General features: G+C 39.1%; 1 protein-coding gene across 5 annotated transcripts in view; it reads left to right on the top strand.

The window, feature by feature from the left end:
* The window catches only part of CEP57L1 (centrosomal protein 57 like 1), an 82,627-nt gene continuing 61,326 nt past the window's right edge, over positions 1–21,301 (top strand). For 4 of the 5 annotated variants that reach the window (XR_010659935.1, XR_010659934.1, XM_065911571.1 and 1 more), the window contains exon 1: positions 267–347. The gene's annotated coding sequence lies outside the window, so the exon portion shown is untranslated. Of the gene's footprint in view, positions 127–266; positions 348–21,301 lie in introns of those variants that run through there. The other variant, XM_065911570.1, reaches the window with a different exon arrangement.

Raw genomic sequence — 21,301 nt, 5'->3', positions numbered from 1 at the left:
TTTAGACCGAAAAAGGGGTAAAAAGAAAGTAAGGGGAGGTTGAAGTACGCTATCACAGACAACACAAACAGGGAAAAGAAAGTGTGCACAGACGTACACCTGGAAGTGCTTGAATCTAAGTTTAAGGTCAGTCTAAAAATAAGAACGCTGTCTCTATTACGCCAAACCCCAGATTTAAGGAAGCAGGGCGTGCTCGCATTGACTTCTGGGAAAGGTAGTTTGGGTTCTGCCTGCGCCTTTCGTTTGCGACAGAAACTACAGCCCCCAAGAGCCACTGCGACATTGCCTTTGGCGGCCTGCGAGGCAGCGGTTAGCGCTGACAAAGATTGACTGAGAGCGTCGGCTTGGTGAGCACTGTGGGCTTGGCTGCCACTTTTCTTTGACAGGATTTTTTCCCTTCCTCCATTTCCTCTGGGATTTTAAGAAACCGAGCCATCTAGGACTGTAGGCCTTAGTCCAGGGACTTCTATGAGTAATCTACGTTGGGAAGAACTAGTCCGGGTGCCCAATTCTCCCGCGTCGAGGCGAGAATCTGGGAATGGTCGCTATCCTGAGGGTCGGAGGTTGCGGCGTAAGGCCAGACAAGGGGGATGCTGTGGGAACCGGCGCCCCACGCTGCTGCCTCTGCTTCCGTCCTGTCAAGCGGGCTCGCGCCTGATGGATTGGGTGTCCCTGTGCAATTGCCGTCTTTGCCATTGTGCAGGGGTGTTCTGTGCCTTACTTGCTGAAATGACATCCCAAGCCAGGCATTCAAAGGGAGCTGTCAAATCCATTTTGTATGAGACTAAAGGGGAAAGAATCCCTGGTATTCCTAAATACGAGTTTTTGCAGGCCTTAAGGATACCGTATGAAAAGAATCTCCAAAATTTAGTATGTTTTAAAGATTCAGTCGTTTGTTTACAAATTATCATTTGAGTCATTCCTCTAGAGGAAGGTCAGCGTTTGAAGGGTTGTCAGTGGTTGTTCAGTCGCTCTGTCTTTTTGACTCTGCGATCCAATGGACGACTGCACTCCAGGCGATGGACTGATAACCAAATTAGATTTTAACTCTTTAAAGTTGCAGAACAGATGTGTCTCTACAAATTTAGCCTTATTAGGTACTAAATATACAACAGTGTAAAAGACATCTAACCAATGGTTAAACACACAGTACACACATTAAACATACAGCACTATGACATTATTGGGATGGACAGAAAAAAGATCACTTAGCCAAGTTTTGGAAAGTTAGGGAAATCTTCATCTCGGGGAAAGAGGGCCAGAAGAACAGCATATGGTGAAGCCCTGAGCGAAAGAAAGAGAAGGTAATTTCAGGAAACTGTAATAAGCCGAAGTCATATATATTTTGAAAGAGATAGCTTTTTGTATATTGATGTATTTTCAAGCAGCAAGTAGAATGGTACTGTGAATTTTCCAGATGGTTTCTGAAAGTGACCTATCTTTGAAAAGATAGTTCTGATAAATTGGTTTAATTTGGGAAGGCTTCAACATTCTAAGATTACTGGTTTAAATCAAAATTTTTTAAAAATGAGAACTTACGAGTATGGTTCAAAATCCAAAAAAGCTGTTTTTTTCTTTTCTTTTTGAGGGACTCATCCTCCTTTGTCCAACCCACAAAGGGTAGGGTAGTTTCTTAACTCCAAGTCTCCTTTTTACTGTGTAATTGAATATGAGCTCATTCGTAGCTGTGGTTTTGCCACCACTTATGACTCTTAAATGTATAGCTCCATCCAGCTTAACTTTGAGCTTTGTTATATGCATCTCCAAGATAGGTCTTGGATAGCTCACAAGCACTTCAAACTCAGCAGGGCTAAAATGAAATGCATGGTTATCACCTCTGATTGTTCTCCAGTGTTCCATATTTTACTTTAGGGTAACTCCAACCACTTGTGATGAAAATTTGAAATCTAATCTTTATTCTTGGTTTCTTAATGTGCTTCTCCCTCACTGTTCCTCACTGTTTACACTGTTCACTGAACCCAGGGTAGGCAAGGCGGGAGCAGGAAAGCAGCAAGAAAGCTCAAGGAGCTGCAGACATGTTTATTCTCTCCTGACTGGCATAGCAACCTTAACAGCAGATACACTGGATTCTCTCATGGTTGACCCAGTGGACACTGCTATAATGTAGCTGCAACGGCTTTTCAGATGGAGCTTATATATGTTTACAGAGCAAAAGTGGCCGGTGGCCAAGCAGCTACATCTTGACATGCATGCTCAGTGCTGTAAGTAATCTCAGCCGTTACATAACCATGTATTTACAAAACATGGGGCAGTAGCGAGAGGCCGTGGGGGCGAGAGAGCTTGACCACCATCATCTTGGCTAAGTTGCTCCCACACCTTCATACATGTATAGCCAGATTATTGTTAAGTCTTAATCAATTTTATCTCCCAAACACCTGTCAAATCCATCCTTTTTCCTGCGTTGACATAAGCAGTCTTTTCTAAACTGCCATAATCTCTTGCCAAAACCACTGCAATAGTGATTATTTAGCCTGGGGTTTCTCGATTAGTTCTCCACACAGCAGCCAGAATAATCTTTTTGAAATGCAAATTTCTCTTAAAACTATATAGTGATGTCTTACCTTAATCTTAAAGGCAAAATTTCTTTACAAAGCCTAATGTCATTTGGCCCCTTTCCACCTAGCATACCACTCTCCAACTTTATGTGCTTCAGTCATACAGATCTTTTAAGTCACTGGTTCTCCTATTCCTTTTTGTCCATTTGTTCACTCAACAACTATCTGTTGAGTACCTACTATGTAATAGGACACTGATGTTATACTACCGAGCAGAATGTACAAAAGTCCTTACTCATAATTTTTCATTCTACTAAGGAGATATAGACAATAAATATGTGACATATTGGGAGTGAAGACAAATGCAGTGGAGAAAAAGAAGAACCAACTCAGAAGGGGAATAGAGAGTGCCAGGTTTTGGGGGGCAAGTTTCACTTTTAGATAAGGTGGTCAGAGAAGACCTAATCAAGAAGCAGACATTTGAGGGGATCTGAAATAGGAAGAGAAAGGCATGCAGAGGCCTGGAGTAAGAATGTTTCAATGAAGAGAACAGCCAGTACAAAGACCTGCTGGTCCTCACATTTGACAAATGGCAGTGTGGCAAGAGAGAATAGCATGAACTCACAGAGGAAGGAGGTCATGTAGATGACTGAAAGAAATTTTGACTCTTTTGATTGAGACAGGAAGCTGTTGGAAGGTTTTGAGCAGATGGGTTGCATAATCTGACTTTAAATTGATTACTTCTTTTAAATTGTGTTAATCGTGGACCATGGAGAAGTAAGGATAGAAGCAGAGACACTAATAGTAAGCTAATAGTCCAGGTGAAAAATGTTAGTGGGCCAGGGTAATAACAGTGGAGACAGTAGGAAGAGGCCAGAGTCAGGATGTATTATGAAAGTACAGCCAACAGGTTTGCTGACAGATTGACTATGAGCTTTTGAGAGTAAAAGAGTCAAAGATGATTACAATTTTTTAGCTTGAGCAACTAGAAGGAAGGAATTGCCAGTGTAATGGGAAAGTCTCCAGATTTGTGTTTGGGGGTAAATGGGTAGATCATGAGTTTAGTTTGGCTATTTTATGTTTGAGATGACTCTGAGATATTCCAGTAGAGATACGGAGTAGGCAGTTTGGTAAATGAGTCCGGAGATGAGGGTAAAGACCTGGCTATAGATACAATTTTGGATTTCACAGTAGTTCCCTGCCCGCCTGTCCCCACCCCCCAGTAGTGTTTTGATAGTAGATAAAGACTGAGAGTAGTTGATATCACAAAAAGAGGCACTCCATGGAGTCTGGGTCAATTTGGAGTTACCTGCAACTGATGACTGTGTATCAGTATGCAAGAGTGGCCAGTGAACCGAGAGAAAAACCTAGAGCATGACATCCTAGAAGCCAAGTGAAAGTGGCTGAGGAGGAAGGAATGCTAAGTTATGTTAAATGCTGCTTTAAGTCAAGTGGTATAAGGATAACTGACCCCTGCATACAGCAACTTGGAGCTTACCGAGGATCTTGAAAGCCAGAAGGGTGTTTTATTTAAGAGAGAACAGAAGAAGAGCTGGGCTTCCCTGGTAGCTCAGTGTGTAAAGAATCTACCTGCAACGCAGCAGACTGCAGATCGATTCCTGGGTCAGGAAGATCCACTGCAGAAGGGATAGTCTACCCACTCCAGTATTCTTGGACTTCTCTTGTAGCACAGCTGGTAAAGAATCGCCTGCAATGTGGGAGACCTGGGTTCAATCCCTGGGTTGGGAAGATCCCCTGGAGCAAAGGAAAGGCTACCCACTCCAGTATTCTAGCCTGGAGAATTCCATGAACTGTATAGTCCATGGGATCACAAAGAATCAGACACAACTGAGCGACTTTCAGGAGAAGAGCTAGAGACACTGAATATGGATGCAGCAGCTCTGGTACCATTTTCTTTGTCCAGACTAGTCTCTGACTCCTGTGCTGTAGATCTGCAGTGAAATATCACTTTCTCAGAGAAGTTTATGGGCTTCCTTGATAGCTCAGATGCTAAAGAATCTGCCTGCAATGCAGGAGACCTGGGTTTGATCCCTGAGTCAGGAAGATCCTCTGGAGAAGGGAATGGTTACCCAGTCCATTAATCTTGGGGTTTCTCTGGTTACTGAGACCATAAAGAATCTGCATGCAATGTTGGAGACCTGGGTTTGATCCCTGGGTCAGGAAGTTTACCTGATTTGATTAAATGCCCCTATTACATACTCTTATTGTGCCCTATACCTTTTATTTGCTGCTGCTGCTGCTGCTAAGTCGCGACAGTCATGTCCGACTCTGTGCGACCCTATGGACAGCAGCCCACCAGACTCCCCCGTCCCTGGGATTCTCCAGGCAAGAACACTGGAGTGGGTTGTCATTTCCTTCTCCAGTGCATGAAAGTGAAAAGGGAAAGTGAAGTCGCTCAGTCGTGTCTGACTCCTAGCGACCCCATGAACTGCAGCCTACTAGGCTCCTACGTCCATGGGATTTTCCAGGCAAGAGTATTGGAGTGGGTTGCCATTGCCTTCTCCACCTTTACTTCTAGTAAGTTACAAATGTAGTTTTACAATTGTTAATGGGATAATTTGAAATATATCTGCTTCTAAAGTGTTAGCAAGCAAGAGCAGCAGCTGTGCTAGTTTTTGCAAATCACCTCCAGCTCTGAGTACAGTACCTCACAGAATAAACTTACTAAATATTTGAAAGAATGGAAGAAAAATGTTAATGTCAGAATTTTCAAAGGTGTTGCATATTTCAGTTCAGTTCAGTCGCTCAGTCGTGTCTGACTCTTTGCAACCCCATGAATCGCAGCATGCTAGGCCTTCCTGTCCATCACCAACTCCCGGAGTTTACTCAGACTCATGCTCATTGAGTCAGTGATGCCATCCAGCCATCTCATCCTCTGTCGCCCCCTTCTCCTCCTGTCCCCAATCCCTCCCAGCATCAGGGTCTTTTCCAATGAATCAACTCTTGGCATGAGGTGGCCAAAGTACTGGAGTTTCAGCTTCAGCATCAGTCCTTCTAATGAACACCCAGAACTGATCTCCTTTAGGATGGACTGGTTGGATCTCCTTGCGGTCCAAGGGACTCCCAAGAGTCTTCTCCAACACCATAGATCAAAAGCATCAATTTTTCGGTGCTCAGCTTTCTTCACAGTCCAACTCTCACATCCTTACATGACCACTGGAAAAACCATAGCCTTGACCAGATGGACCTTTGTTGGCAAAGTAATGTCTCTGCTTTTTAATATGCTATCCAGGTTGGTCATAACTTTCCTTCCAAGGAATAAACGTCTTTTAATTTCATGGCTGCAATCACCATCTGCAGTGATTTTGGAGCCCCAAAAAATAAAGTCTGACACTGTTTCCACTGTCTCTCCATCTATTTCCCATGAGGTGATGGGACCAGATGTCATGATCTTAGTTTTCTGAATGTTGAGTTTTAAGCCAACTCTTTCACTCTCCTCTTTCACTTTCATCAAGAGGCTTTTTAGTTCCTCTTCACTTTCTGCCATAAGGGTGGTGTCATCTGCATATCTGAGGTTGTTGATATTTTTCCCCTTCTCAAAAACATGAGATAATTAATGAATGAAAGAAGGTATTTTATAATGCAACATTTTAGAAAAGTAGTCTTAACAGAGTGAACTTTTATTGCTAGTAAATTGTGGTGTTCACCCTCATGAAATTGGATTTGCTAATAATTTTTACCATGTTCCTACATATCCTATTATAAGATAGTCACATGCATTTATAGTATAGAGTAGAGGATGGGGCTTCTCAGGTGTCCCTAGCGGAAAAAAATCCTCCTGCCAATGCAGGAGATGCAAGGGATATGGGTTCAATCCCTGGGTTGGAAAGATCCCCTAGAGTAGGAAATGGTAACCCACTTCAGTATTCTGGAAAATTCCATGGACAGAGGAGCCTGGTGGGCTACAGTCCATGGTTTCGAAAAGAGTCCGGCATGACTGAACACAAAGTAGAAGATATATAGCGGAGTTCCTGCTTTAAAGGCTGACTGGCTGTACTCCAACAAGAGGCCTTCACTATGAAATTCATTGATGAATTAACTGTAAAAAACCATGGCTCCTAAGTCTTTTTTTTTTTTAATGGGTATACCTGTTTTTGTTGTTCTTCACAAGTAATGCTTTTTTTTTTTTTTCTTACAAATTGGACATTTATAGCAACATTGTATTGGGCAAGTACATTGGCACCATTTTTTCTACAGCATTTGCTAATTTCACGTCTCTGTCACATTGTGATAATTGTCACAGTATTTAAAATCATTATTATTATATTTGTTATTCTGATTTGTGATCAGTGTTTTTTTAAAATAAATTTATTTATTTTAATTGGAGGGTATTTACTTTACAGTATTGTGGTGGTTTTTGCCATACATCGACATGAATCAGCCACGGGTGCACATGTGGCCCTCCTGTCCTGAACCCCCCTCTCACCTACCTCCCCACCCCATCAGTTTGGGTTGTCCCAGAGCACTGGCTTTGAGTACCCTGCTTCATGCATCAAACTTGTACTGGCCATCTGTTTTACATATGGTAATATACATGTTTCAATGCTGTTCTCTGAAATCGTCCCACACTCAACTTCTCCTATATAGTCCAAAAGAGTCTGTGTCCCTTTTGCTGCCTTGCATCTAAAATCGTCATTACCATTTTTCTAAATTCCATATATATGCGTTAATATACTCTATTGGTGTTTCTTGAAATTTCTGCCTTACTTCACTCTGTGTAATAGGCTCCAGGTTCGTCCACCTCAATAGAGTTGACTCAAATGCGTACTTTTTTTATAACTGAGTAAAATTCCATTGTATTTATGTACCGCAACTTCCTTATCCATTCATCTGTCGATGGACAAGCCATCTAGGTTGCTTCCATGTCCTAGCCGTTGTAAACAGTGCTGCAATAAACATTAAGGTACGTGTGTCTCTTTCAATTCTGGTTTCCTCGGTGTATATGCCGAGCAATGGGATTGCTGGGTCGTATGGCAGTTCTGTTTCCAGTTTTTTAAGGAATCTCCACACTGTTCTCCATAGTGGCTGTACCAGTTTGAATTCCCACCAACAGTGTAAGAGGGTTCCCTTTTCTCCACACTCTCTCCAGCATTTATTGTTTGTAGACTTTTTGATGGCGGCCATTCTGACCAGCATGAGATGATACCTCATAGTGGTTTTGATTTGAATTTCTTTAATAATGGGTGATGTTGAGCATCTTTTCATGTGTTTATTAGCAATCTGTATGTCTTCTTTGGAGAAATGTCTGTTTAGTTCTTTGGCCCACTTTTTGATTGGGTTGTTCATTTTTCTAGTATTGAGCTGCTTGTATATTTTTGAGATTAATTCTTTGTCAGTTGTTTTGTTTGCTATTATTTTATCCCATTCTGAAGGCTGCCTTTTCACCTTGCTTATCGTTTCCTTTGTTGTGCAAAAGCTTTTAAGTTTAATTAGGTTCCATTGTTTGTTTTTGTTTTTATTTCCATTACTCCGGGAGGTGGTTCATAGAGGATCTTGTTGTGATTTATGTCAGAGAGTATTCTGCCTATGTTTTCCTCTAATAGTTTTTATAGTTTCTGGTCTTACATTTAGATATTTAATCCATTTTGAGTTTATTTTGTGTATGTTGTTAGTGTTCTAGTTTCATTCTTTTACATGTGGTTGACCAGTTTTCCTAGCACCACTTGTTAAAGAGAATGTCTTTTTTCCATTGTATATTTTTGCCTCCTTTGTCAAAGATAAGGTGTCCATAGGTGCATGATTTATCTCTGGGCTTTGTACAAGGCTCCTAAGTCTTGTGCACTTACAAACACAGTCTTGGTAGGTGCACCAGAGTTTGTGAGATACACATACACACTTGACCAATGAATTTATTAGGATGCCAAATTACTGATATATTTTGAGATATTTGTCAAGTAGATAGCATACTGATTCTCTGACTAAGGGGTTTTCTCTGTAGGAAAATTATATGAGAAATCACCAGATTGCTTAGTAGCTTAGAATCGGAACAAAGGAAATTAGATATATGTTGTGGTCACTTGATAGCATTAGGCTATGAGAACCTCTACAGCAGAACTTAAGATTGCCTCCAGTTTTTGCCTCTAGGCTGCTTTTTCCATTCTTTGACAACTTTTCTTTTTGATGAAAACATTCTGTCTTTAAATATGTTGAAACATTTATATTGTAACCTAGTCTGTAGTCTTGAAGCCATTCTGTCTCTATAAGCCAACTTTACATGTATCTGCTCTGGTCTGTTACATACGGATTGATAGTTTAGCTTTCAGAGGGTAATCTTATTTCTAAGTTTTCATAGGCCTCATGTGTCATATGGGGATACATTTTGAGCTCAGCAGTGAGGTCTGAGCTAGAGATGTATATTTGGAAATTATTAGAATATTTTGTTTTATTTTGCTTTTAACCTACATGTCTATGTGCTTCTGTGTTTCAGGCACTCTGTTAATTGCTTTGCACATATATTATTTTACCCTTGCATAGCTTAAAAAATGCTAGCCTTGATCCAAAGCTTACTCATAACCATTGGGTTAGTGTTATACTCTAACCATAGGAACAACTCAATTGGCTATGATGAAAATGCAGAATAAGAGCCAGGATAGTCTGAAACTGGGCTTCCCAGGTGGCTCAGTGATAAAGAATCTGCCTGCCAATGCAGGAGACACAGGCTCGATTCCTGGCTCTTCCTTGGAGGAGGAAATGGCAACCCACTCCAGTATTCGTAGACAGAGGAACCTGACAGACTACAATCCATGGCGTTGCAAAGGGTTGGACATGACTGAGCATGACACAAGCATGAGTGAGAATCTGAAACTAACCAGAGAAGAACGAGAATAACCCAGAAATGGGCAACCAGGAATTTGCAAATTTCAAGAAGAAATGACTAGTCAACTTGTAGAATGCTACTAACATTTCTAGAGAGCTAAAATTACTGGATGGTTTGACAGTAGGTAGTCTCTGTTATCCTATAGGGTATGCATCTGGCATATATTCCCATATTGGTATTGAATTATTAATATTCAATATTGAGCTCAAAAAATATTGAGCTTCCCTGGTGGCTCAGCGGTAAAGAATCTGCCTGCAATGCAGCAGACACAGGAGATGTGGATTCAGTTCCTGGCTCGGGAAGATTGCCGGGACTAGGAAATGGCAACCCACTCCGATATTCTTGCCTGGAAAATCCCTTAGGGTCGCAAAGAATTGTACATGACTGAGCATGCATGCATTTTGAATTAAGATAAAGATTGATTGACTTGGGATGGCCTATAGGGTAAAACCATAGCAGCTCCCTGAATATAGGAGATCTCTCCTAAAGGACTGACATTTCTCTTGTTCAGCTCTTCCAAAAATGTAGGTTCCAGATCAGGAAACTACAGCTTGGGTAAAATGATTTAACTAGGTGGGGATAGGTAACCCTGGATCCTTCTGGGCTTCTCTTTTCTAGGTTTAGTCTTTAAGGAGGGGTTATGGTAAGCATGGATTCTTATTCACCAGTTGTGGGTAGATCAGGAGCTATCATAGAATAGGGCCTAAAAGCCTCAGAGAGAAAAATCCTAACTTTTAAGATTCACTGCCTAATTTCTTTTTTGATGTCTGTGTTTTCTTCTCTTTTATTATCTTCTGGCCTTGGCAAAGTTTTATTCAAATATTGTAACTTTATCGTTGCTGTATCAAGTTATATAAGGGAGTCATAGTCGTAGATCTAACAAGGCACGACCATTATAAGGGGAGCAACACTCTTTTCCCAGTAAGGCCAGTGAGGAGGGACAGTGATAATGAGATCTCCAAGGGGAAGTCAATATTGAAGACAAGAGCTGGAACTCATGGATTTAACTCACAAATTGCCCTTCTGCGTGTAGAGATTCTTCTTTCATTGTCAACCTTAGATGTCAGTTTTATTTATTAAAGAAGGCAATGCCGTTTTCCTTCATCAGTTAGATCAGTGACCTTTTTCATTGTTGGGGAATGGAGAAATTAAAGCCCAGTATTTTCATTCATTTGTTCAGTCGACGAGGTTTCGATCCCAGATTGGGAAGATCCCCTGGAGAAGGAAATGGCAACCCACTCCAGTATTCTTGCCTGGAAAATCCCATGGACAGAGAAGGCTGGTGGGCTACAGTCCATGGGGTCGAAAAGAGTCAACATGACAGTGACTAAACAGCAGTTCTGTATTTATTGAAAACCTAATGTGGCCACACTCTATGTTTGGCACTGAGCGTACAGCAGCGTGGGCTTTCCTGGTAGCTCAGCTGGTAAAGGATCCACCTGCAATGCAGGAGACCCCGGTTCAATTCCTGGGTTGGGAAGATCCCCTGGAGAAGGGATAGGCTACCCACTCCAGTATTCTTGGGTTTCCCTGGTGGCTCAGTTGAGAGAGTTGAAATAACTTTCCACATAACACATAGCTAATAAATGGCAGGCCCAGGATTGGAATCCATAGCTATCTGTCTCCTGATAAAGAACTGTTAGTGGTAACTTTTTTCTCATTGCAGATTTTTTTTCTTTTCTTTTTTTTTTTTTTGGTCCTAAGTGTAGAGCTCAAATACGAAATTAGAGCGCAGATGTTCATTCAGCCTTCCCGGAAGAAAAACTTTCTGCTTTCGTGAAATACCACCTCATCAGTTCCAGTTGTTTAGCCTCTTCTTTATAGTTGTGCTTAAAATGAAAGAATCATAACTTAAACTAAATTCTTTATCCTTTGTACCCTTATTGTGTTTAATATCGCACTGTCAGAAAGCCTCAAGGGTCTTAACTTTTGATAGTAGCCCAACTCAAGCTTTAACAGGGCTGAATTAACAACTCCTGATATCCATCATAGTGCAGTTTTTGAATTTTATCCATAAAGACAAATTGCAGCTGTGGCTTGAACTCTTCTTTTTTTGTGTAATTTTTGGCAAATTTCTGGTCTTTCTGGGCCTCAGAGACTTGGCTGTAAAATGAGGGGAGTTGGACTATATATTTTTTCTTTTTTTCTTATCAAAGTCCATAATTTACATTAGGGTTCACACTTGTACATTTTATGGATTTTGATGAATGCATAATGTCATTTATCTATCACTGCAATATCATATAGAGTAGTTCACCACCCTAAAAATTCCCTGTGCTCCAATCTTTTCACACTTCCCTCTCTCTCCTTGAATAATCTGCCTGCAGTGCAGGAGACCTGGGTTCAATCCCTGGGTTGGGTAGATCCCCTGGTAGAAGGGAATGGCAACCCACTACAGTATTCTTGCCTGGAGAATCCCATGAACTGAGGAGCCTGGTAGGCTACAGTCCATAGGGTTGCAAAGAGTCAGGCATGACTGATCTACTAACACTTTCTCCCTCCCTGAACCCCTGGCAACCACTGATCTTTATACTGTCTCTATAGCTTTGCTGCTTCAAAATGTCATGTGGTTGGAATCATACGGTACATAGCTTTTTCAGACTGGCTTCTTTCACTTAGCAAATATACATTTAAAGCTCCTCCGTGTTTTCTCATGGCTTGATAGCTTATTTATTTTTATCACTGAATAATATTTCATTGTGTGGTTGTAGTTTATCTATTTGCCTGTTGAAGGACATCTTGGTTGCTTCCAGTTTGGGGCAGTCATAATAAAGATGCTCTGAACATTTTGTGCAGGTTTTTGTGGACATAAGTTTTCACTTGGGCAGGTTTTTTGTGGATATAAGTTTTTATTTGGATAAATAACTAGGAGCATGATTGCTAGATTATATGGTAATCTTATGGTTGTTATTTTTGTTCAGTCACTAAGTCATGTTTGACTCTTTGTGACCCCATGGAGTCTGCAGCCAGGTTTCCTTGTCCTTTACTATCTCCCGGAGTTTGCTCAAACTCATGTCCATTGCATAGGTGATGCCATTCAACCATCTCATCCTCTGTCGCTCCTTCTCTTTCTGCCCTCAATCTTTCCCAGCATCAGGGTCTTTGGCTCTTTGCATCAGGTGGCCAAAGTATTAGAGCTTCAGCATCAGTCCTTCCGGTGAGTATTCAGGGTTTATTTCCTTTAGGATTGACTGGTTTGATCTCCTTACTGTCCAAGGAACTCTCGAGAGTCTTCTCCAGCACCACAATTCAAAACCGTCAGTTCTTTGATTCTAAGGCTTTTTTATGGTCCTATTCTCATATCTGTACATGACAGCTGGAAAAGACCATAGCTTTGACTATATAAATCTTTGTTCGCAAAATGATGTCTCTGCTTTTTAGTATGCTGTCTAGGTATGTCATATCCTTTCTTCCAAGGAGCAAGCGTCTTTTAATTTCATGGCTGAAGTCACTATCTGCAGTGATTTTAGAGCCCAAGAAAATATAATTTGTCACTGTTTCCCCTTTTCTCCCATCTTTTTGCCATGAAGCAATGGGACAAGATGCCATGATCTTAGCTTTTGAATGCTAAGTTTTAAGCCAGCTGTTTCACTCTTCTCTTTCACCTTCAACAAGAGGTTCTTTAGTTCCTCTTTGCTTTCTGCCTTAGAGTGGCATCATCTGCATATCTGAGGTTGTTGATATTTCTGCCAGCAATCTTGATTCCAGCTTGTGCTTCATCCAGCTGACATTTCTCATGATGTACTCTGCACATAAGTTAAACAAGCAGGGTGATAATATACAGCCTTGAAGTACTCCTTTTCCCAGTTTTGAACCAGTCAGTTGCTCTATATCCAGTTCTAACTGTTGCTTCTGGACCTGCATGTAGGTTTCTCAGGAGACAGGTAAGGTGGTCTGGTACTCCCATCTCTTTAAGAATTTTCCACAGATTGTTATGATCCACAGAGTTAAAGGTCTTAGTGTAGCCAGTGAAGCAGGCGTAGATGTTTTTCTGGAATTCCCCCCCTTTTTTCCCCTCTGTGATCTAGTGATTGTTGGCAATTTGATCTCTGGTTCCTCTGCCTTTTCTAAATCCAGCTTGTACATCTGGGAGTTCTCGATTCATGTACTGCTTAAGCCTAGCCTGAAAGATTTTGAGTATTCACTTGCAAGTATGTGAAATGAGCACAATTATACGGTAGCTTGAATGTTCTTTGGCACTGCCTTTCTTTAGGATCGAAATGAAAACTGACTTTTTCCAGTCCTGTGGCCACTGCTGAGTTTTCCAAATTTGTTGGCATATTGAGTGCAGCCCTTTTACAGCATCATCTTTTAGGATTTGGTATAGCTCAGCTGGAATTCCATCACCTGAACTAGCGTTGTTTGTAGTAATGGTTCCTGAGGCCCACTTGACATCACACTCCAGGATATCTAGCTCTAGGCCACACCATGATCACTTATGGTTAGCTCTGTAATAATTTCCCAGCTATTTTCCAAAGTGACTCTTCCATTTTGCAGTCCGCCAGCATTGAATGAGAGTTCGTCTTCCTTTACATCCTTCTCAGCATTTGGTGTTTGTCATTGTTTTGGATTTTAGCCATTCTAGTAGGTAAATAACGATATCTCATTTTAATTTGCAATTCCCTAGTGAAATATGATGTTGAGCATTTTTTAATATGCTCATTTACCACCTGTATATCGGTGAAGTGTCTGTTCAGGTCTTTTTAAAGATTAGTGTTAAAACTGATTGGTTTGGTTTTTCGTTGTTGTTGACTTTTAGGAGTTCTTTGTATAGTTTGGACACAAGTTCTTTATCAGATATGTTTCGCAAATACTTTCTTCCAGACTGTGGCTCATCTTTTCATTCCCTTGCCAGTGTCTTTTGCAAAGCAGAAGTTTTTAATAGAGGCATACTTGTCAGTTTTTCTTTCATGGATTATGCCTTTGGTGTTGTATCTAAAAAGTCATTGCCAGTCTCAAAGTCACCTAGGTTTTCTTCTGTGTTACCCTCTAGGAGTTTTATAGCTTTGTGTTTTTTTTATGCTACAGGTTTCTGTTTCGAGGTAGAGTGTTTTTGGTGAAAGATGTAAGAGTCAGACACAACTGAGCAACTTTTTTTTTCTTATAAGATTTGTGCCTGATTCACTTCTATTTTTATTAATAAAGTTCCTTCTGATCTGAAATTATTCATTTTGATCAATAATATTAAAAGGTGACAGAAATTTAGAAAGAACAAATAATATGCTGAATCTTTACAACTATGTAAGTTTTGTTCTTCCAAAGTGTTCCTTGAGCAAGAGATTTGAAGTTGACCCAAAGATGGGGTCAGGGAGAGCTTTATCTGGAACAATCAGGAGACTGGACTAACAGCTCCATTTCAGTACTCTACTGTTATATATTAAGCTGGCTGAGTGGTGTATGTGCAGATTGTTTGGAAAGACTGCCTACAATTATGAATATTTTGCTTCAATCAAAACCGCCTGTTATTTGTTCATATTGAGATTTCTTTGCAACTTTGCCTAGTTGTCGTCGTTTAGTTGCTAAGTTTTGCAACTCTGTGGACTATAGCCTGCCAGGCTCCTCTGTCAGTGGGATACTAGAGTGTTTTAAGGGTGAAAAGAGCATAATTCAAATCAGTCTTATTTTAAACATATATTCTCCAGGGGATTTTCCCGATCAAGAATCATACCTGTGTCTCTTGCATTGGCAGGTAGACTCTTTACCGTTGAGCCACCAGGGAAGCCCTTGCCTAGTCATACAGGCTTGCAAAAGCACACCTATGGTTTCTCTCTAGTAGTTTCACCTTTTTATGCTGTGAAATACTGAAGCCATCTGAACCGTAAATATTATCTCTATATTTTGACTGACTTCAGTTTATGTTTTTAAAGGACATTTTCCTAATCATCTATCATTTAGTAACATAAATAGATTTACTTCCAAATACTAGGTGTTTTTTTAAATTTTGGCTTGTAGAAAAATAGTTTTATCAACTGTTCATTTATCATGTGTGTACCTTGGTGTGTATGTGTGTGTGTTGTCCAGGTGGCTCATAAAGGTTTTTAAATTTTGAATCTTTAGATTTTATTTTTAAGGTGTCTGTACAAAATTGATTTGAATTCTTTCCTTAACAAGACTGATTTGAATTATGTTCTTTTCATCCTTAAAACACCTATTTCCTAAAACATTATCATACATACTATTCTTAGAAAAGCATTCCTTCTTCTTTTTTGTGTTATTTTGTTCCTATTTTTCAAGAATAAATGAGTGAACCACTTAAATCAGATTTACTATTTTAGTAATTTTTTTTCTTTTAGTATTTTCTCTAGTTCATCTGTGTTTGATGTTACCAAATTTACTATGCAGTATGTGTGCGCGCTTAGTTGTGTCTGACTCTTTGTGACAGTTTGAACTGTAGCCCACTGGGCTTCTCTGTCCCTAGGGTTTTCCAGGCAAGAACACTGGAGTGAGTTTCCACTTCCTTCTCCAAAGGATCTTCCTGACCCACAGATTGAGCATGCGTCTCCTGTGTCTCCTGCATTGGCAGACAGGTTCTTTACCCACTGAGCCATTGGAAAGCCTACCAAATTTACTGCAATATGTTTTAAATGTCTAAATCTCCTGTATTTCTGGCATACTTTAATATATTTTTTAAAATTATTGTTTTTTTAAAAATCTATATTCACTTTGCCCTTATTGAAATATTTGTGAAATATTTGTGAAATACTAGGCAGCTACACACAATTTATGACAAATTTTATAGACAAATTTCACTGCTGGTTTCATTTTTTTTTTCCTATTCTTGTTTTCCTTATCCACATATTTTACGTGAATATATACATATATAGAGGTAAGGTATTAAAAATTTGTGTGATTTAAAAGCTAAATATTTCAAACAAAAAATAAGAATAGCATAATATTAATAAAACCCTTTCACCTACCTCCTGAAATGAAAAATTTGTTAACATTTGGTTTCATTTTCTTGTTGCTTGCCTCATCCATTTATTTATTTTATTTTTTTATTGCAGTATAGTTGATGTACAATATTATGTTACAGGTGTACTGTATAGTGATTCATATTTTTGATGGTTATACTCCATTAACTATTATAAAATATTGGCTGTATTCCCCATGTTGTACAATATATCTTTGTATCTTATTTTATACATAATAGGTTTACCTCTTAATCCTCTATCCTTATATTCCCCCGTTCCTTCTCCCCACTAATAACCAATAGTTTGTTCTCTGTATCTTGAGTCTGTTTATTTTTTCTTATATTCACTAGTTTGTTGTAATTTGTAGGTTTCACATATAAGTAATATCATACAGTACTTGTTTTTCTCTTGAGGTACATGTATCTTTTTGAATTAGTGCTTTTGTTTTATTTTTTTCAGAAATATGTGATATATATATATTTCAGATATAGGAATATGGCAGTATTACTTTTAGTTTTTTGAGACACCTCCATACTGTTTTCCTTAGTGGTTACACCGATTTACATTCCTATCAACAGTGTATGAGGGTTCCTTTTTCTCCATATCCTCACCAACACTGTTTTTTGTGTTCTTTTAGTTGATAGCCATTCTGACAACTGTGAGGTAGTATCTCATTGTGGTTTTGATTTGCATTTCCCTGATGATTAGCTATGCTGAACATCTTCCTTTTTGGAAAAATATCAGTTTATTCTTCTGCCGATTTTTTAATGGAGTTGTTTGTTTGGTGTTGAATTGTATGAGCTGTTTATATATGTTGGATACTATTGGTCATATCATTTGCAGATATTTTCTCCCTTTCAGTAGGCTGTCTTTTCATTTTGTCAGTGGTTTCCTTTGCTGTGCAAAAGCCAAATATAATTTAAGGTTAAATCCTGATTTTGAAGTAGTGGGATATATGCATTACATATATTAATAAAGTTTATTAATTATTAGATGTGTTTCATTTTATGTGTTTCTACTTTAATTGAATCACTGCAACAAATATTTACTGAATGAGTATCATATAATAGGTCAGTGGATAATAGAAAAATAAAATGTTTTTGCTCTTAAGGAACTATAAAGGAAGGCAGATATGTCCAAATCTTGCTAAAATAAAGCTAAGTTTCTTAAAGCAACTTAATTAAATCACACAAACTATAATTAGCAAGTATATTAAAGATAATGCTAAATTAATGACAGTGGATGGCTTTGTAAAAGTTGAAAATCACCAATTAAACCATCTATTGTTAATATTTTTATTCTTTCATTGTTAGAGGCAGTTGGGGGCTTGGTGGGTAGGAGGAAGAAATGGAAGGAAATATTTATTTTTGAGTATATGTGTGTGCTTTTTTTTTAAAGGAGAGAATAGAATTTACTCTAAAGATATATTTTTCTCAGTTGTTATCTTCATAGTAGTATATTTGAAGGGAAAATAGTTCTTTTAGATAAAATATTTGTTTCCTTTGGAAAAGAATTTGCAAATTGAATTATACTCAGTCAGGCATGTTTGTGTGTGGATTTAAACAAAGGAAAAGTGTTAACCTTAAGCTCGCATCTGTCTGCTATCAACAGTTGTATTAGTTACCGCCTCCTCCATTGTCAGTGTGTGTACTAAAGGAATGCAAACTTATTTTAATATTGACTCAAATAAATAACATTAGGAAAATAAATCTGTTAATATTATTTGTGATCTGAGGACAAATATAGAGAGAATTAGATCCTCTATGATTTATTGAAAGCAGTACAGAAACAGAAAGGGCACCATATTTAGAGTCTGGAGACCTGATTTGAATACTATTTTTACCATTTATTAGACAAGTCACTTAATCTTGCTTGTTTCTTCAGTGTTAAAAAATAACTGTAATAAAAGTAGTGCCACTTTTTAAACTTGTTAGAACAAAATTTGATGCTTAAAGGCTTTGTAAATAATTGTAAATACTTTTCAAGTATTGCTTGATAATTTTTACATTTTTGCCTTTTAGTACAGATATGAAGAATATGCTATAAAAGACTATAAATATTCTGCAGAATTGAGTTTAGCAGTTTTGATTTATCTGTATTTATGAATCCATGCAGTCACAGAGAGTTGGATACGACTGAATAACAACAACAATGTGAGCTTTACTGTGAATATATGCTCAGTCATCTGACTTTTTGCGACCTCATGGATGGTAGGTCCACCAACTTCCCCTGTCCATGGAATTTTCCCTGCAGGAATACTGGAGTGGATCTGCCATTTCCTACTCTAGGGGTTCTTCCTGACCCAGGGATTGAACCCATGTCTCTTGCAGCCCTTGGGATTTCCCAGGGACTTCCCAGGTGATTTCCAAGGGGCTTCTTAGATGGCACAGTGGGAAAGAATCCGCCTGCCTCACTGTAGTTTTGATTTGCATTTCTCTGATAATGAGTGATATTGAGCATCTTTTCATGTGTTTAGTAGCCATCTGTAAGTCTTCTTTGGAGAAATGTCTGTTTAGGTCTTCTGTCCACTTTTTTGATTGAGTTGTTTGTTTTTCTGTTATTGAGCTACATGAGCTGCTTGCTTATTCTAGAGATTAATTCTTTTTCAGGTATTTCCTTTGCTGTTATTTTCTACCATTATGGGGGTTGTCTTTTCACCTTGCTTATAGTTTTCTTCATTGTGCAAAAGCTTTTAAATTTAATTAGGTTCCATTTGTTTATTTTTGTTTTTATTTCTATTACTCTGGGAGGTGGGTCATAGAGGATCTTGCTGTTATTTATGTCAGAGAGTGTTTTGCCTATGGTTTTCTCTAACACTTAGTTTTTATACTTTCTGGTCTATGTTTAGATCTTTCATCCATTCTGAGTTTATTTTCATTTGTGGTGTTAGGTGTTCTAACTTCATTCTTTTACATATAGTTGACCAGTGTTCCTAGCACCACTTGTTGAAGAGACTGTCTTTTCTCTGTTGTTTATTTTTGCCTCCTTTGTCAAAGATAAGATGTCCATAGGTATGTGGATTTATCTCTAGGCTTTCTATCTTGTTCCATTGGTCTACATTTCTATTTTTGTGCTGGTACCATACTGTCTTGATGACTGAAGCTTTGTAGTACAGTCTGAAGTCAGGAAGGTTGATTCCTCCAGTTCCATTCATCTTTCTCAAAATTGCTTTGGCTATTTGGGGTCTTTTTTGTTTCAATATAAAGTATAAAATTATTTGCTCTAGTTCTGTGAAAAATGCTGTTGGTAATTTGATAGCAATTGCATTGAATCTATAGATTGCTTTGGGTAGTATAGTCATTATCACTATATTGATTCTTCCAATCCAAGAACATGTTATATCTTTCCATCTATTTCTGTCACCTTTGATTTCTTTCATCAGTGTCATCTTATAGATATCCTCTCACACCAGTCAGAATGGCCATCCTCAAAAAATCTACAAACAATAAATGCTCGAAAGAGTGCTGTTGGTGGGAATGCAGACCAATACAAGCACTATGGAGAACAGTATGGAGATTACTTTAAAAAGCTAGGAATAAAACTACTGTATGATCTAGCAGTCCCACTACTAGGCATATAACCTGAGGAAACCAGAATTGAAAAATACACATGTACCCCAGTGTTCACTGTAGCACCATTTACAATAGCTAGGACATGGAAGGAACCTAGATATCAATCAGCAGATGAATGGATAAGAAAGTTGTGGTACATATACACAGTGGAATATTCAGTTTGGTTCGGTTCAGTCACTCAGTCATGTCTGACTGTTTGCAACCCCATGGACTGCAGCACGCCAGGCCTCCCTGTCGATCACCAACTTCCGGAGCTTGCTCAAACTCATGTCCATCGAGTCGGTGATGCCATCCAACCATCTCATCCTCTGTTGTCCCCTTCTCCTCCTGACGTCAATATTTCCCAGCATCAGGGTCTTTTCCAATCAGGTTCTTCGCATCAGGTGTCCAAAGTATTGGAGTTACTGCTTCAGCATCAGTCCTAAGTTCTTTCAGGATTGACTGGTTGGATCTCCTTGCTGTCCAGGGAACTCTCAAGAGTCTTCTCCAACACCACAGTCCAAAAGTATCAATTCTTCAGCGCTCAGCTTTCTTTATAGTCCAACTTTCACATCCATACATGACTACTGGAAAAACAATAGCTTTGACTATACACACCTTTGTTGGTAAAGTAATGTCTCTGCTTTTTAATATGCTGTCTAGGTTGTCCATAACTTTTCTTCCAAGGAGCAAGTGCCTTTTAATTTCATGGCTGCAGTCACCGTTTGCAGTGATTTTGGAGCCCCCCAAAATAAAGTCTCTCACTGTTTCCACTGTTTCCCCATCTATTTGCCATGAAGCGATGGAACCAGATGCCATGATCTTAGTTTTCTGAATGTTGAGTTTTAAGCCAACTTTTTCACTCTCCTCTTTCACTTTCATCAAGAGGCTCTTTAGTTCTCCTTTGCTGTCTGCCATAAGGGTGGTGTCATCTACATATCTGAGGTTATTGATGTTTCTCCCGGCAGTCTTGATTCCAGCTTGTACTTCATCCAGTCCAGCATATAAAGTAAATCATCCAGGTGACAATATACAGCCTTGATGTACTTCTTGTACAACCAGTCTGTTGTTCCATGTCTAGTTCTAACTGTTGCTTCTTGACCTGCATACAGATTTCTAAGGAGGCAGGTGAGGTAGTCTGGTATTCCCATCTCTTGAAGAATTTTCCACAGTTTGTTGTGATTCACACAAAGACTTTTGCATAGTCAATAAAGCAGGGGTAGATGTTTTTCTGGAACTCTCTTGCTTTTTTGGTGGTCCAACGGATGTTGGCAATTTGACTTCTGGTTCTTCTGCCTTTTCTAAATCCAGCTTGAACATCTGGAAGTTTACAGTTCACGTGCTGTTAAAGCCTGGCTGGGAGAATTTTGACCATTACTTTACTAGCGTGTGAGATGAGTGCAATTGTGTGGTAGTTTGAGCATTCTTTGGCATTAACCTTTCTTTGGGATTGGGATGAAAACTGACCTTTTCCAGTCCTGTGAC

This window comes from Muntiacus reevesi, chromosome 19 (genome assembly GCF_963930625.1).
Source record: "Muntiacus reevesi chromosome 19, mMunRee1.1, whole genome shotgun sequence".
Classification (NCBI taxonomy): Eukaryota; Metazoa; Chordata; class Mammalia; order Artiodactyla; family Cervidae; genus Muntiacus; species Muntiacus reevesi.
This window is presented reverse-complemented; position numbering and strand designations above follow the sequence as displayed.